This window comes from Ovis canadensis, chromosome 25, assembly GCF_042477335.2.
Source record: "Ovis canadensis isolate MfBH-ARS-UI-01 breed Bighorn chromosome 25, ARS-UI_OviCan_v2, whole genome shotgun sequence".
Lineage (NCBI taxonomy): Eukaryota > Metazoa > Chordata > Mammalia > Artiodactyla > Bovidae > Ovis > Ovis canadensis.
This window is the reverse complement of record NC_091269.1, coordinates 25,355,487-25,369,455: the sequence shown is the minus strand read 5'-3', so window position 1 is coordinate 25,369,455 and position 13,969 is coordinate 25,355,487. Positions and strand designations below refer to the sequence as shown.

Below are 13,969 nucleotides of genomic sequence, written 5' to 3'. Positions count from 1 at the left end.
TCTGGTTGAATTAAGACTTCCTAAGTTAGCAAGAAAACCAAGTGGTTCTTGCAACTTTGCTGAGGTACCAGACAGGCAGTAAGGTCATGGAGAGCTCAGAGATCTTGGTGGTTCTATGTTCTGTGAAGCTGGGAAAATGATCTTGTGTGTCATGTAACTGACCCAAGCCATGGGAACCCATCTGGCTTCAGTCCTAGAATAATATTTTCCAATTTTAGCCATCTTTGTGCTGCCTTCTGATCTCCTTTGTGTGTGTGTGTGTGTGATTGCATACCTCCTTTACCAATTTATTTAGTATTTATGTATTTGAAGAATTGCACTTACTATTTTACAACTGATTTTTAGATCTACCTTAATCCTATGGAACATCTTGGAGTTACAGGTTTGTTAACTTATACTTTTTCTAACACACATCACAATATATACAACTCTTCAAGAATTATTGGGACCTCCTTGGTAGTCCAGTGGTTAAGACTCCAACCTTCCAATACAGGGGGTGAGGGTCTGATCGTTGGTCAGGGAACCAAACCCACATGCTGCAGGGCACAGCCAAAAATAATTAATTGAATTTAATTTAAAAAATCATTCATCTATGTACTGCCCAATATCATTGCCTATGCTGCGCTTTGGCAGTTGCTGTTCTAGTAACTTTCACATCTCTTCAAGGGAGATGAATCACTTTGAACCACTGAAGAATGACCCTAAGTAAGTAAAACAGAGAAGAACAAATCTCATATATTAACACACATATGGAATCTAGAAAGATGGTATTGATGGACCTATTTGCAGGGAAGGAATGGAGACTCAGATACAGAGAATGGACTTGTGGACACAGTGGGAAAAGGAGAGAGTGGGTCAAGCAGAAAAGGAGCGTCGGTACATCTGCACTGCCTGCATGCTGCGTGCTAGGGAGTGTCCGACTCTGTGCAGCCCAGTGGACTGTAGCCTTCCAGGCTTCTCTCTCTATGCGGTTCTCCAGGCAAGAATACTGGAGTGGGTGGCCATGCCCTCTTCCAGAGGATCTTCCCGACCCAGGGATCAAACCTATGTCTCCTGCCTTACAGGCAGATTCTTTACTGCTGAGCCACTGGGGAAGCCCATATATAAACTCAGTTCAGTTGCTCAGTTGTGTCCCACTCTTTGCGACCCCATGAATCGCAGCACACCAGGCCTCTCTGTCCATCAGCAACTCCCAGAGTTCACTCAAACTCATGTCCATCGAGTCAGTGATGCCATCCAGCCATCTCATCCTCGGTCGTCCCCTTCTCCTCCTGCCCCCAATCCCTCCCAGCATCAGGGTCTTTTCCAATGAGTCAACCCTCCACATGAGGTGGCCAAAGTACTGGAGTTTCAGCTTTAGCATCAGTCCTTCCAATGAACACCCAGGACTGATCTCCTTTAGGATGGACTGGTTGGATCTCTTTGCAGTCCAAGGGACTCTCAAGAGTCTTTTCCAACACCACAGTCCAAAAGCATCAATCCTTTGGCACTCAGCTTTCTTCACAGTCCAACTCTCACATCCATACATGACCACTGGAAAAACCATAGCCTTGACTAGACAGACCTTTGTTGGCAAAGTAATGTCTCTGCTTTTTAATATGCTATCTAGGTTGGTCATAACTTTCCTTCCAAGCAGTAAGTGTCTTTTAATTTCATGGCTGCAGTCACCATCTGCAGTGATTTTGGAGCCCCCCCAAAATAAAGTCTAACACTGTTTCCACTGTTTCTCCATCTATTTCCCATGAAGTGATGGGACCAGATGCCATGATCTTCATTTTCTGAATGTTGAGCTTTAAGCCAACTTTTTCACTCTCCTCTTTCACTTTCATCCAGAGGCTTTTGAGTTCCTCTTCACTTTCTGCCATAAGGGTGGTGTCATCTGCATATCTGAGGTTATTGATATTTCTCCCAGCAATCTTGATTCCAGCTTCTGCTTCTTCCAGCCCAGCATTTCTCATGATGTACTCTGCATATAAGTTAAATAAGCAGGGTGACAATATACAGCCCTGACGTCCTCCTTTTCCTATTTGGAACCAGTCTGTTGTTCCACGTCCAGTTCTAACTGTGGCTTCCTGACCTGCATACAGGTTTCTCAAGAGGCAGGTCAGGTGGTATGGTATTCCCATCTCTTTCAGAATTTTCCACAGTTTATTGTGATCCACACAGTCAAAGGCTTTGGCATAGTCAATAAAGCAGAAATAGATGTTTTTCTGGAACTCTCTTGCTTTTTCCATGATCCAGTGGATGTTGGCAATTTGATCTCTGGTTCCTCTGCCTTTTCTAAAACCAGCTTGAACATCAGGGAGTTCACGGTTCATGTATTGCTGAAGCCTGGCTTGGAGAATTTTGAGCATTACTTTACTAGCGTGTGAGATGAGTGCAATTGTGTGGTAGTTTGAGCATTCTTTGGCATTGCCTTTCTTTGGGATTGGAATGAAAACTGACCTTTTCCAGTCCTGTGGCCACTGCTGAGTTTTCCAAATTTGCTGGCATATTGAGTGCAGCACTTTCACAGCATCATCTTTCAGGATTTGAAACAGCTCAACTGGAATTCCATCACCTCCACTAGCTTTGTTCATAGTGATGCTTTCTAAGGCCCACCTGACTTCACATTCCGGGATGTCAAGCTCTAGGTGAGTGGATGTGATCACACCTTCATGATTATCTGGGTTATGAAGATCTTTTTTCCACAGTTCTTTTGTGTATTCTTGCCACCTCTTCTTAATATCTTCTGCTTCTGTTAGGTCCATACCATCTCTGTCCTTTATCAAGCCCATCTTTGCATGAAATGTTCCCTTGGTATCTCTAATTTTCTTGAAGAGATCTCTAGTCTTTCCCATTCTATTGCTTTCCTCTATTTCTTTGCATTGATCACTGAGGAAGGCTTTCTTATCTCTCCTTGCTATTCTTTGGAAATCTGCATTCAGATGCTTATATCTTTCTTTTTCTCCTTTGCTTTTTGCTTCTCTTCTTTTCACAGCTAAGTGTAAGGCCTCCCCGGACAGCCATTTTGCTTTTTTGCTTTTTTCTCCACAGGGATGGTCTTGATTCCTGTCTCCTATACAATGTCATGAACCTCCATCCATAGTTCATCAGGCACTCTATCAGATCTAGTCCCTTAAATCTATTTCTCACTTAAACTACCATGTGTAAAATAGATGGCTGGTGAGAAGCTGGTATATGATCCAGGGAGCCCAGTCTGGAGCTCTGTGATGACCTAGAGGGATGGGATAGGGGAGAGAGGGAGGCTCAAGAGGGACGTGATATATGTATAATTATGGCTGATTTGCATTGTTGTACAGCAGAAACCAAGAAAACATTGTAAAGCAATTTTCCCCCAATTAGAAAAATAAATTAGAAAATAACAACAGCAACAAAATGTATAAGTATAGCTGACACTTTGCTCTACAGGAGAAGCTAACAGAACATTGTAAAGCAACTATAGTCCAATAAAAAATTTTTAAAAAAAGATACAACTCTTTAGAGATCTTTGGAACATGTAGGATTTATGTTATAAGAAAACAAACTCTGTTTATTCTCCTGCACCAGCACAGGATGATATTTTTGGCCATAGTGATCATCATGGAATGCTTTCTCTTTTTCTGGAAAGAAAGTAAATGCCTCCATTCTCAATGACCCCTGAGGATAAGTAGTAAAGCGTGAGGAAGCACAAGGGACCCTGACCTAGCAGATGTAGGCATCTTTTTATGGCTTCATGTGCACTGGGCCAGGCTCACGTTAGACCTATTTTTAGACTTTCGGGTTGACTTGGTGAATCTGGCCTCCTTTTCAACAGATCATATTAATGGCCTGCAGATGGGTCTGTAATTGATTCCTTTCCATCACAATTATTTCACATGCCGGCAAATGTACTCAATGTCTCCTTGGTGAATAGTCATGTAGTTTCTAAAACCTCTGCTAGGTCTGGGAACAGGTTTTGTCTTTGGCTTGGACATCAGAGGATAGACTGTTCTAGAAGGATTTACTGAAGCGCTTGCATGCACATTCAGCGTCCTTGGCAGTTATGTTGAGAATTCGAGTACGTTGTTGGCTCTGCATTCAGTTACATGGAGATGCTGGTACTTACTATCTTGACGGCTGGAGGCAAGGGCTGCATTACTGGATGACATTTAGAAACAATTCCCCAATGTATCAGCATACTTACAAGCTCCATCATCCAGGAATCTAGCCAACTCTTTCCCCCCCTTCTTGGCCATACCTTGAAGTATGGCCGGGACTCCAAAAGCATTTTAATTTTATGTTCCACAGACTTTCCCTTAAGAGGCTCTCATTCCTCCTTGAGCAAGAAATGCAAAAAAAGCCAAATGGCTGTCTGGGGAGGCCTTACAAATAGCTGAAATCTGGGACCCATTTCCCCAGTGTAACAAGCACTAGTGGGAGTCATGAGTGGGACATGAGTTTGCATACATAACAGTGTGAGTCACTGTCCATCCAGGCTTCAGGGAGCCACTGATGTTGCTGATATGCCTATGAAGAATTGCAGCCATTACATGGCAGAAGCAGTGACCGAGTCAACTAGGCAGTTACTCACCTGATGCAAAGGACCAAACGGAGTGATGAAAAGAGAAAATGAAACTTTAGCTATGTTCATACTCCAAACATGTGTTCATTTCCTGGTGAGTTAACTAAATCTTGCTCATCAGCACCTGAGATTTATCCATGTTCTCTTCAACTTAGTGCATTACCCAGGGAGCCAGTTTTTCTTCTGGAGCAAGAGTTTCACTGTCAATCCAGGGTGCGTGTGGCCACATCCTTTCCACATCAGATACTTTGTGAAAGTGAAAGTGTTAGTTGCTCAGTTGTGTCTGACTCTTGGACTGTAGATGGTGTCAGATCCCATGGACTGTAGCCCACCAGGCTCCTCTGCCCATGGACTTTTCCAGGAAAGAATACTGGAGTGGGTTGCTATTCCCTTTTCCAGGGGATATTCCTGGCCCTGGGATCGAACCCAGGTCTCCAGTATTGAAGGCTGATTATTGTCTGAGGCACCAGGAAAACCATCAGATTTCAGGACACAGTTTAATAGATACGTTTATCTAGATCAATGTGTAATTTAAAAGCTGAAGCTTCTGCTTTAAGTTATGACTTCCTTTTCAGATCAGACCAATGTTACTATTATTATATACCCTTTGAGTTATTAGAGCTTTTATTCATTAATGAGGTTATAGAAAGCTACCTTTTAAAAAAAATTAAAGTATAATTGACATGCAAAATTATATTCATTTCAGATATAATGTATAACTGATTTGGTATTTGTTATGTATTTCATTCAGATATATAATGATTTGATATTTGCATATATTATGAAATGATCGCAGTAAGTCTAGTTAACATCTGTTATCACACATAGTTACAGAATTTTTTTTTCTTTCAATGAGATTTCAAGATTTACACTCTTAACAACTTCCAAATATTCAGTATTAGTATTATCAACTATAGTTGCCATGTTGTACATTACGTCCCCAAGACTAATTTATTTCACAACTGGAAGTTTGTATCTTTTAATTCCCTTCACCTAAAAGTTAAGGCAATGGCACCCCACTCCAGTACTCTTGCTTGGAAAATCCCATGGACGGAGAAGCCTTGTAGGCTGCAGTCCCTGGGGTCGCTAAGAGTCGGACACGACTGAGCTACTTCACTTTCACTTTTCAGTTTCATGCATTGGAGAAGGAAATGGCAACCCACTCCAGTGTTCTTGCCTGGAGAATCCCAGGGACAGAGGAGCCTAGTGGGCTGCCATCTATGGGGTCGCACAGAGTTGGACACGACTGAAGCAACTTAGCAGCAGCAGCAGCAAGAGTTACCTTTATGATTTCCATTTATGACGTTCAATAACAATATCAAACTCAAGTAACTTTAACTTTTGGAGTTAAGAACTCATGTTACAAATATGTTCTGGGATATCTTTCAGAAAGGGCCTGACCTCAGCTGCCTTACAATTCACTTGATCTCTTACAACATCTCCAAACCAACAGAATGGACAAAGAAAATTATTCACGAGTCTTGCTGGCTTTGAGATGAAAAGATAAATGGGAAATGGTGTCTGAGGTTGTTCGGGCAGGGAGACAGGTCATCCTCGCTGGGGACCATTCAGCCCTCTCCAGGATGGTGCAGAGGTCATGCTAGGAAGAGCCAGCCACTCTCCCTGCTTCTTCCTTGTGGCCTCCAAGCCCACTTATTATGGTCTTGACTGTTATTGAGCCTTTTACTTAACAAAATGCAAGGCCTGTACCAAAAAACAAACAGTGGTTTGCATTCACCCTGAATTAAATTATTGGGGTGCCCAACACTTAAGTATCCAGTTTCTTTTGGACAGAATGGCCATCAGAAACCTTGTTTGCTCATCTTACTTCACTCCAGGTACCAACACCTCTGAAGTCCTACAATAAGACTCTAGGAAGTCACTCAAGTTCTCGTCATCTCTAAACGAAGACACTTAATGGATTAATGTTTTGTGGCTTAGTCTAGTTAGGGGATTTCCAATCTCCAGTGATAAAGGAGTTCATTATTTTTCTAGCACATAATTGTATTTACTAGCTTGAGAATTATAGTTGGCCTGGATAGATACTAGTTATCTATGAGGAAAGAGGTGACATCAGAGTGGGGATAAAGCTTCATCACTGATATAAATGCTGAATGATAGGCTTGATTCTTATCGATTATCTTTAATTTTTTTTAAAAAAAATTATTCATTTGGCTGCATGGGATCTTAGTTGCAGCATGTGGGGTCTTTGTTGCGTCATGTAGGATCTTATGTTGGGGCACATGGACTCTACTTGTGTGCAGAGGCTCAGGAGTTGCTTGCTGGGCTCGCTGGGCTTAGTTGGTCCTCAGCCTGTAGGATCTTAGTTCTCTGAGCTAGAGTCGAACTCGTGTCCCCTGCATTAGAAGACAGATTCTTAACCACTGGACCACTAGGGAAGTCTCCTTAAAGGAGTTTTTTAAGCTCAGAATTGGCTTCTGTTTCTTTGAAGTGGGAAGAACATCACTCTTTTTTTCACCCTGATCCTTCCTTCTATTTGCCATTGGCACTGACTTTCTTAACTAAAAATGCAATTTAATGGCACCCCTCCCATGACATCAAATTTTAATAAAGAATGTCTCAGGCTGATCAAAGGTGCCCAGCCCCAGATGAACCTTTCTGTTTCAGCAGACTCTCTTTTGCAGTGCCGGGGATAAAGAAGCTGAAGAATGGAGGACGAAGGTGCCCAAAACCTCCAGGTTTGTGGACTTCGCAGAAGAAGGGGCTTGGCAGATGAAGGCCAGCGTTGGTGCGTCTGAATAATTCACACCTTCCACTCATGTGAGCTCTTATTTTTAAAATATATGAACATGGGTATAATTAATAAAATGTACATTTATTTACTTGAAAACATGCCTAAATTCATTATAGACTTTTGTCATTATATATTTTCGCAATCAAGAAATACTTAACATACAACCACTATTCTCTATGAGTCTGCCAAATTGGGGGGAGTTTAAAAAGAGTTCCCAGATTTGAGAATATAGAGCTGCTAATAAAGAGACAAACCAAGGCCAGTACCATGCTGCTGCTGCTAAGTTGCTTCAGTCGTGTCCGACTCTGTGCGGCCCCATAGACGGCAGCCCACCAGGCTCCCCCATCCCTGGGATTCTCCAGGCAAGAACACTGGAGTGGGTTGCCGTTTCCTTCTCCAATGCGTGAAAGTGAAAAGTGAAAGTGAAGTCGTTCAGTCGTGTCCGACTCTTCACGACCCCATCGACTGCAGCCCACCAGGCTCCTCCGTCCATGGGATTTTCCAGGCAAGAGAACTGGAGTGGGGTGCCATTGCCTTCTCCATGATGACCCTTTAAACATCAGGCCCAGTGGAGCAGAGAACTGTATCCTGGGTGGGGTTGCAGAGCCAAAGTACAGAAATAGGGTGAGCTTATATCTAATGAGACCAGGAAATAGCCCACTCATGGGGGTCAGCAGCTTGGCATCATGTTTATAAAATTCCCACTTAATTTGTTGATTTTTTATTAAAACATTGTTTAACTGGAGCCGATTATACAGAGTGAAGTAAGCCAGAAAGAAAAACACCAATACAGTATACTAACATATATATGGAATTTAGAAAGATGGTAATGATAACCCTGTATGTGATACAGCAAAAGAGACACAGATGTAAAGAACAGACTTTTGGACTCTGTGGGAGAGGGAGAGGGTGGGATGATTTGGGAGGATGGCATTGAAACATGTATACTATCATGTAAGAAACGAATCGCTAGTCTAGGTTCGATACAGGATACAGGATGCTTGGGGCTGGTGCACTGGGATGACCCAGAGAGATGATATGGGGAGGGTGGTGGGAGGGGGGTTCAGGGTTGGGAACTCATGTACACCTGTGGTGGATTAATGTCAGTGTATGGCAAAACCAATACAGTAAAATAAATAAATAAAAGGTGGAGATATGGTAAATGAAAAAAAATAATAAAATAAAACTAATACAGTGGTACATTAAAAAAATAAATAAGTAAAAATAAAAAATAAAAAAGATTAAAAAACATTGTTTATATTGAAATATACTTCATTTACAATACTGTGTTAGTTTCAAGTGTAGAGCAAAGTGATTCTGTTGTGCATATATACATATATATACACAGTTTTTTCAGGTTATTTTCCATTGTATTAATGGGCTATTACAAGATATTGCATACAGTTCTCTGGGCAATACAGTAGGTCCTTTTGGTTTACCTATTTAATATATAGTAGTGTGCATCTGTTGGGCTTCCCTGGAGGCTCAGACAATAAAGAATCTGCCTGCAATGCAGGAGACCTGGGTTTGGTCCCTGGGTTGGGAAGATTCCCTGGAGGAGGGCCTGGCAACCACCCACTCCAGTATTCTTGCCTGGAGAATCCCCGTGGACAGAGGAGCCTGGCGGGCTACAGTCCGTGGGGTCGCAAAGAGTCGGACACGACTGAGCGACTAAGCAGAGCACAGCACAGTGTGTATCTGTTAATCCCAGTCTCCCAATTTATCTCCTCTTCCCTCCCCCGCTAACCACTTAGGTTATTTGTTAATACTTAGTGAGTTTTACCTAAATTCATTGTCATGTTGCACATATCCAGTCTGAGTATGGACAGTTAGCCCAATAGAAGTGGAGGCACTGACTTGTTTTGTGCCCTTGGCCTTCCTGGAGGAAAATAGTGATACTACCTAATGCGATGGTGGGGTAAAAGCCCTCTGTGTCCCCCTCCGGGCCAGGGAGGAGGACACATTGGGTGCTGGGCACGCCTACATGTTTCCCACAGTTCCCTCTCATCTGTCACCTGGGGACCATCGCCCCCTGGCATGTAGATCCATGTTCCATTTCTCTGCCAGAGGTTAGGCTTTGTGCATCTGGGGCTGTGTCTGCCTGGGTCCAAATATGGGACATATTTGCTGAATGAATACATCAGTGAGTGCATGAATACATGAATGGCTAGGCGTGACTTTGACTTTACAAGTTAGAGATTGAAACCATTTGAAGGAGATTTCAAAAGTCCAGATCACTACTCATGAAATATGCCTTTCAGTTTTTCCTTTCTTTTGTGTTTGCCCACATGGATTTCTAGAAGGTCAGAGTGTTAAATGAAAAATCCTATTTTTTCCCTTGGTAATAGAGACAACACATGTTCATTGTAAAAGACTTAATTGCATAAAAGGGAGAAGGGAAAAGCTGACCGTCCTTCATAATCACAACTCCTAGGGTATGCATTTCTACCCTGTTCTGGGTGTGTCCTCTGTGGTCTCCACGGAGGCCCCAGACCTTCTCTGCCCTTCTCCGCCCTGCTTTGTGCCCAGAGGCTGGCCCATCAGGGTAGAATCCAGGCTCCTTTGCATACCCCATGCTGGCATCCTGTTATGTTCAGCCAGGGGCAGGCAGAGAAGTTGTAACACCGTTCCTTTCCTACAATTCGCAGGGATTTTCTGTCCTTGCTGATTTCAGTCCCTACTTCCGGCCCCTCCTGTGAGGTTTCAGTCCTAACTAGGCCCATCCCCCTCCTTGCTCTTCATGCCCTTGGAGCCATAATGGCTTCCCACCAGGACTGGCCAGGGTGTCACTCTCCCACCTGTTCACTTACCTCTGCCCACAGTCCTTTTTATTGGTGGTGATGGCGGGGGTGGCGGGGGGGTTGGGGGGTGGTGGGCAGGTGGTGCTGTACCGGGTTTCATTGCTGTGTGCAGCCTTCTTCAGTTGTGGTGCGTGGGCTTAGTTGCCCTGTGGCATGTGAGATCTCAGTTCCCCGACCACGGATTGAACCCACATCCCCTGCACTGGAAGGTGGGTTCTTAACCACCAGTCCACCAGGGAAGTCTCCGCTCACAGCTCTTGATGAGGTCTTTTCACTAAACATGGAATGAATTCTGCTTCCTACCAGGACCCAGAGTGAAATAACACACAACTGTGTTTACATAAACGGTGCCTTAATATCTATTCTATCTTAGTCATCTGGTTTTTTAAACTTAATACTCTCTTAGAGGAATCTTTTAATGCTATTAGATGTGATTACATTTCCTCATGATTTTGATAATATTTTAATAATATTTGATAATATTTTCAATAGGGTTTAATTGAAGCCCACAAAGATTTACTGAGCACTTACCCTGTGCAAGATGGCAATCCACTTCACTATTCTTGTCTGGAGAATCCATGGACAGAGGAGCTTGGTGGGCTACAGTCCATAGGTCACAAAGAGTCAGACATGACTGATATGACTTAGCATGCAGACATGCATGCCCTTGGGGCGAGGGGGGCTTAAGTAAAATGTGGAAATAACTGGGCAGAAAAATCAGAGGTATCATAAAGGAGATGCTAAGTAAGAGCTTTAAGAGTTCCAAGGAGGCAGAATGCAGGGCATTAGAAAGACTTCCTGGAGAAAGCAGTGCCCCTGATATGCCAGGGGGTGAAGACTTAAACCAAAGGGAGCTGGGAGCCTGACATACATCTAGGGCAAACAGGAAGGCAAGAGCCAATACCTTAAACTGAGAATTTTCGGAGTTTTCTGAGCAGTGAAGAGTCTGGTTCAGCTGAGCAGGATGGAATGTTCTCGCAGGGCATTTTGCTCGTCTCCCCTTTAAAGCAGTTTTCTGGAATAATATCATTTTTCTGTCTCCCCTCTAGATTATAAATTCCTTGAGGCTAGGGATGGTTCCTTCACATCCTTGTATAAATATCACATGTAGCATAGGGAAGGGATTCCAATGAAAGTTTGTTGAATGGATTTGGATGGATACCCTCTGATGGGAATGGAAATTCGCTGTCAGACGGTGGTGGGTTTCCAGGACCAAGCTGAGTGGTTTGTAGGAAATTCTCTGGACCTGACTCCTTCTGTTCATCTGCTCTCCTCTCTCTTTTAGGCTTAATTGCAATCATAGATATAAAAATGATTTGTGGACAAGGACACGATCTTCTGAGATGATACATCCCCCTTTCCCATCTTCATTCTCTTAATGGTGGGTCAGGGTTAGGAAGCCCAGACCCTCCTCATGGAAATGATTTGGCGCGGGGGGTGGGGGGGGGGTGGAGGGGGTGGGGAGGGGAATCTCAGAAGCTTCTGGCTTCCTGGCTCATGTTAACCAGAGAAGCAGTCAGCAACGGTTCTGCAAGGTCAGGCTGGTCTTTGAAATGGAGAGCAAAACAAGAGCTGAGTTTGGCTCCTGTCCCAATATTAGAAGTTCAGAAAGTCGCTCTTTTCCTGCTGTTCCACCGCTTCTCTGACCAACCCAAGTCAGGCCAGGGAGCCCCAGCTTCTGTCCCGGACACTCCCTTTCTCGCTTGTCCTCCACTTCCTGCCTGTTTTCTTCTGCTTGGAGGCTGAGAGCATTGATAGTATGGTCAGGGAATAGGACAGAGTTTGGGAAATTTGTAGGGTATGGGTTTGAGTGAACTCCGGGAGTTGGTGATGGACAGGGAGGCCTGGCATGCTGCAATTCATGGGGTTGCAAAGAGTTGGACACGACTGAGTGACTAAACTGAAAACTGTGTACTTTGTAATGAGGTATAGATGATGGTGGGTAGCTCAGCTGGTAAAGAATCCGTCTGCAATGCGGGAGACCTGGGTTCAATCCCTGGGTTGGGAAGACTCCCTAGAGGTGGAAATGACAACCCACTCCAGTATTCTTGCCTGAAGAATCACAGTGACAGAGGAGCCTAGTGGGCTACCATCCATGGGATCGCAAAGAGTCAGATACGACTGAGCAACTAAGCACAGCACAGCATAAATAATGGTGTTGTAGCAGCAGCAACAGTGATAATACAGAAGCAGAGATGGACATAGCTGGATGTGAACGTGAGCTTCACTGGTCACACACTGGCTGGGGGTGACATTGCTATCGGGATGCTGACTTTGTTTATACTATAACAGTCATGCAAATGAGGGGAAAATGGGGCAAGGGGAAGCACATAGCTTGGCACAGCAACTCACCGTGTTTTATCCTTTTTCCCCTACACACAAGCACTCTATGTGTTCCAAACTCCTGAAGGAAATACATGTGCATCTCTTTATCAGTGATTATCTATTAATACCCTATGCAGTGCAAATTCTAGCAGAAGTACGTAGCACTTTGGAAGATATAGTTGGGGGAGAAATCAGGTTTAGCTGGCTTTTCAAACAGTTCTCCATTGTCTCTTAATCCTAAAAAATTAAAAAATCAAAAAGAAAGATGAGTGTCTGGCCTCCATTTCTGAAGCCAGTTGTCCCGTTAGCTCATGAATCACACAAAAAGCACGACATACACACAGATGACCCCCCTGCCCAGAGCATATAGCAAGCTTCTCAGGCAGGAGAGGTGCTTTGACAAGTGAAACCAGTCTGCACTGATGGGACCTCAGGATGTCTGGTTACAATGATCTTGTAAACATCCAGGCAAACCTGTTGACTGGTGAAAATCCAGGCTCTAAATACTATTTACTCAGGAATAATTTGTAATTCCTTTCCCAGCTCAAATAACCATAAACTCCTACAAAGTGCTTTATAAACACTCATTACAGTATTACAAAAGTCTTTGGAGCACCACGTGATGATCTCCATTTGGCAGTTGAGTAAACTGAGTCACAAAAGTTGAAAGATCTGCTCAAAGCTGTGCCAGGAGCAAAGGCAGGGCGGGGCCTGAGCTCAGACTTCCTGGCTCCTCTTCTGCCAAGTGGTTCCCCGGGCTGTGCTGGGAGGAGGCATGCCCGGGCTTCTGACCACCCAGGGTCCCTCATGGGCAACACTTCACTGAAGGCCATTGCCTGGGACTGGCCGAGGTCCCCTGGGCTCCTAAGACACCACCACCCTGGGCCAAGGCTCCACTTTGAAAAGGCAATCAAAACATCCCTAAATACCACCCACGCACATCCTTTACTCCCCAGGAGGCTGGCCTCACCTGTGCTCAAATCCTGCCCACAGATGGAGAGGCAGATAGACTAAGATGCTAGCTTTCGGTTCTTCCATGTCTTTACTGATCAGCTGAAAAGAGCCAGGCTTAGCTGGGGCTGGTCCACTGCACTGCAGGCAGATTCTTTATTGTTTGAGCCACCAGGGAAGTCCCTGATATGGATGAGCTTAAATGTGAGGAGTTCATGTTTGAGAAAGATGGAGCGCCTTGTTCTCTGACAGTCCTGATCCCACATCAGCACAGTTGGCTGGCACACTGCCATCATGTCCCGTTGTGACGACTCTTCCGGTCATTACTGTGACCAGCATCATCACTGGCATTACTGTCCCAGGCACTGTAACCACCACAGTCATGACCAAGATAGCATCCACCTGTACTCACCTCTTGCCTCCCTCTAGGCTCCTCTCAACAGGTTGTTCCCCGTTCGTGGTCCTCACCCAGCCTGGATGCAGTCGTGAGGCAGCAGTGAGTGGACAGTGATGGTCACCACTGCCTGGAGCCCCACGTGCTTTGTCTGTCAAAGTGCCTTTCAGGACGGTGGTGCTGTCCAGGGCATCTGGAAA

General features: G+C 44.3%; 1 long non-coding RNA gene across 1 annotated transcript in view; it reads left to right on the top strand.

The window, feature by feature from the left end:
* LOC138429975 (uncharacterized) overlaps positions 1-7,394 on the top strand; it is a 43,935-nt gene extending 36,541 nt beyond the window's left edge. The window contains exon 2 of the long non-coding RNA XR_011252936.1: positions 7,189-7,394. This is a non-coding gene — a long non-coding RNA (uncharacterized lncRNA). The remainder of the gene's footprint in view (positions 1-7,188) is intronic.
* The last annotated feature ends 6,575 nt before the right edge of the window (positions 7,395-13,969 follow it).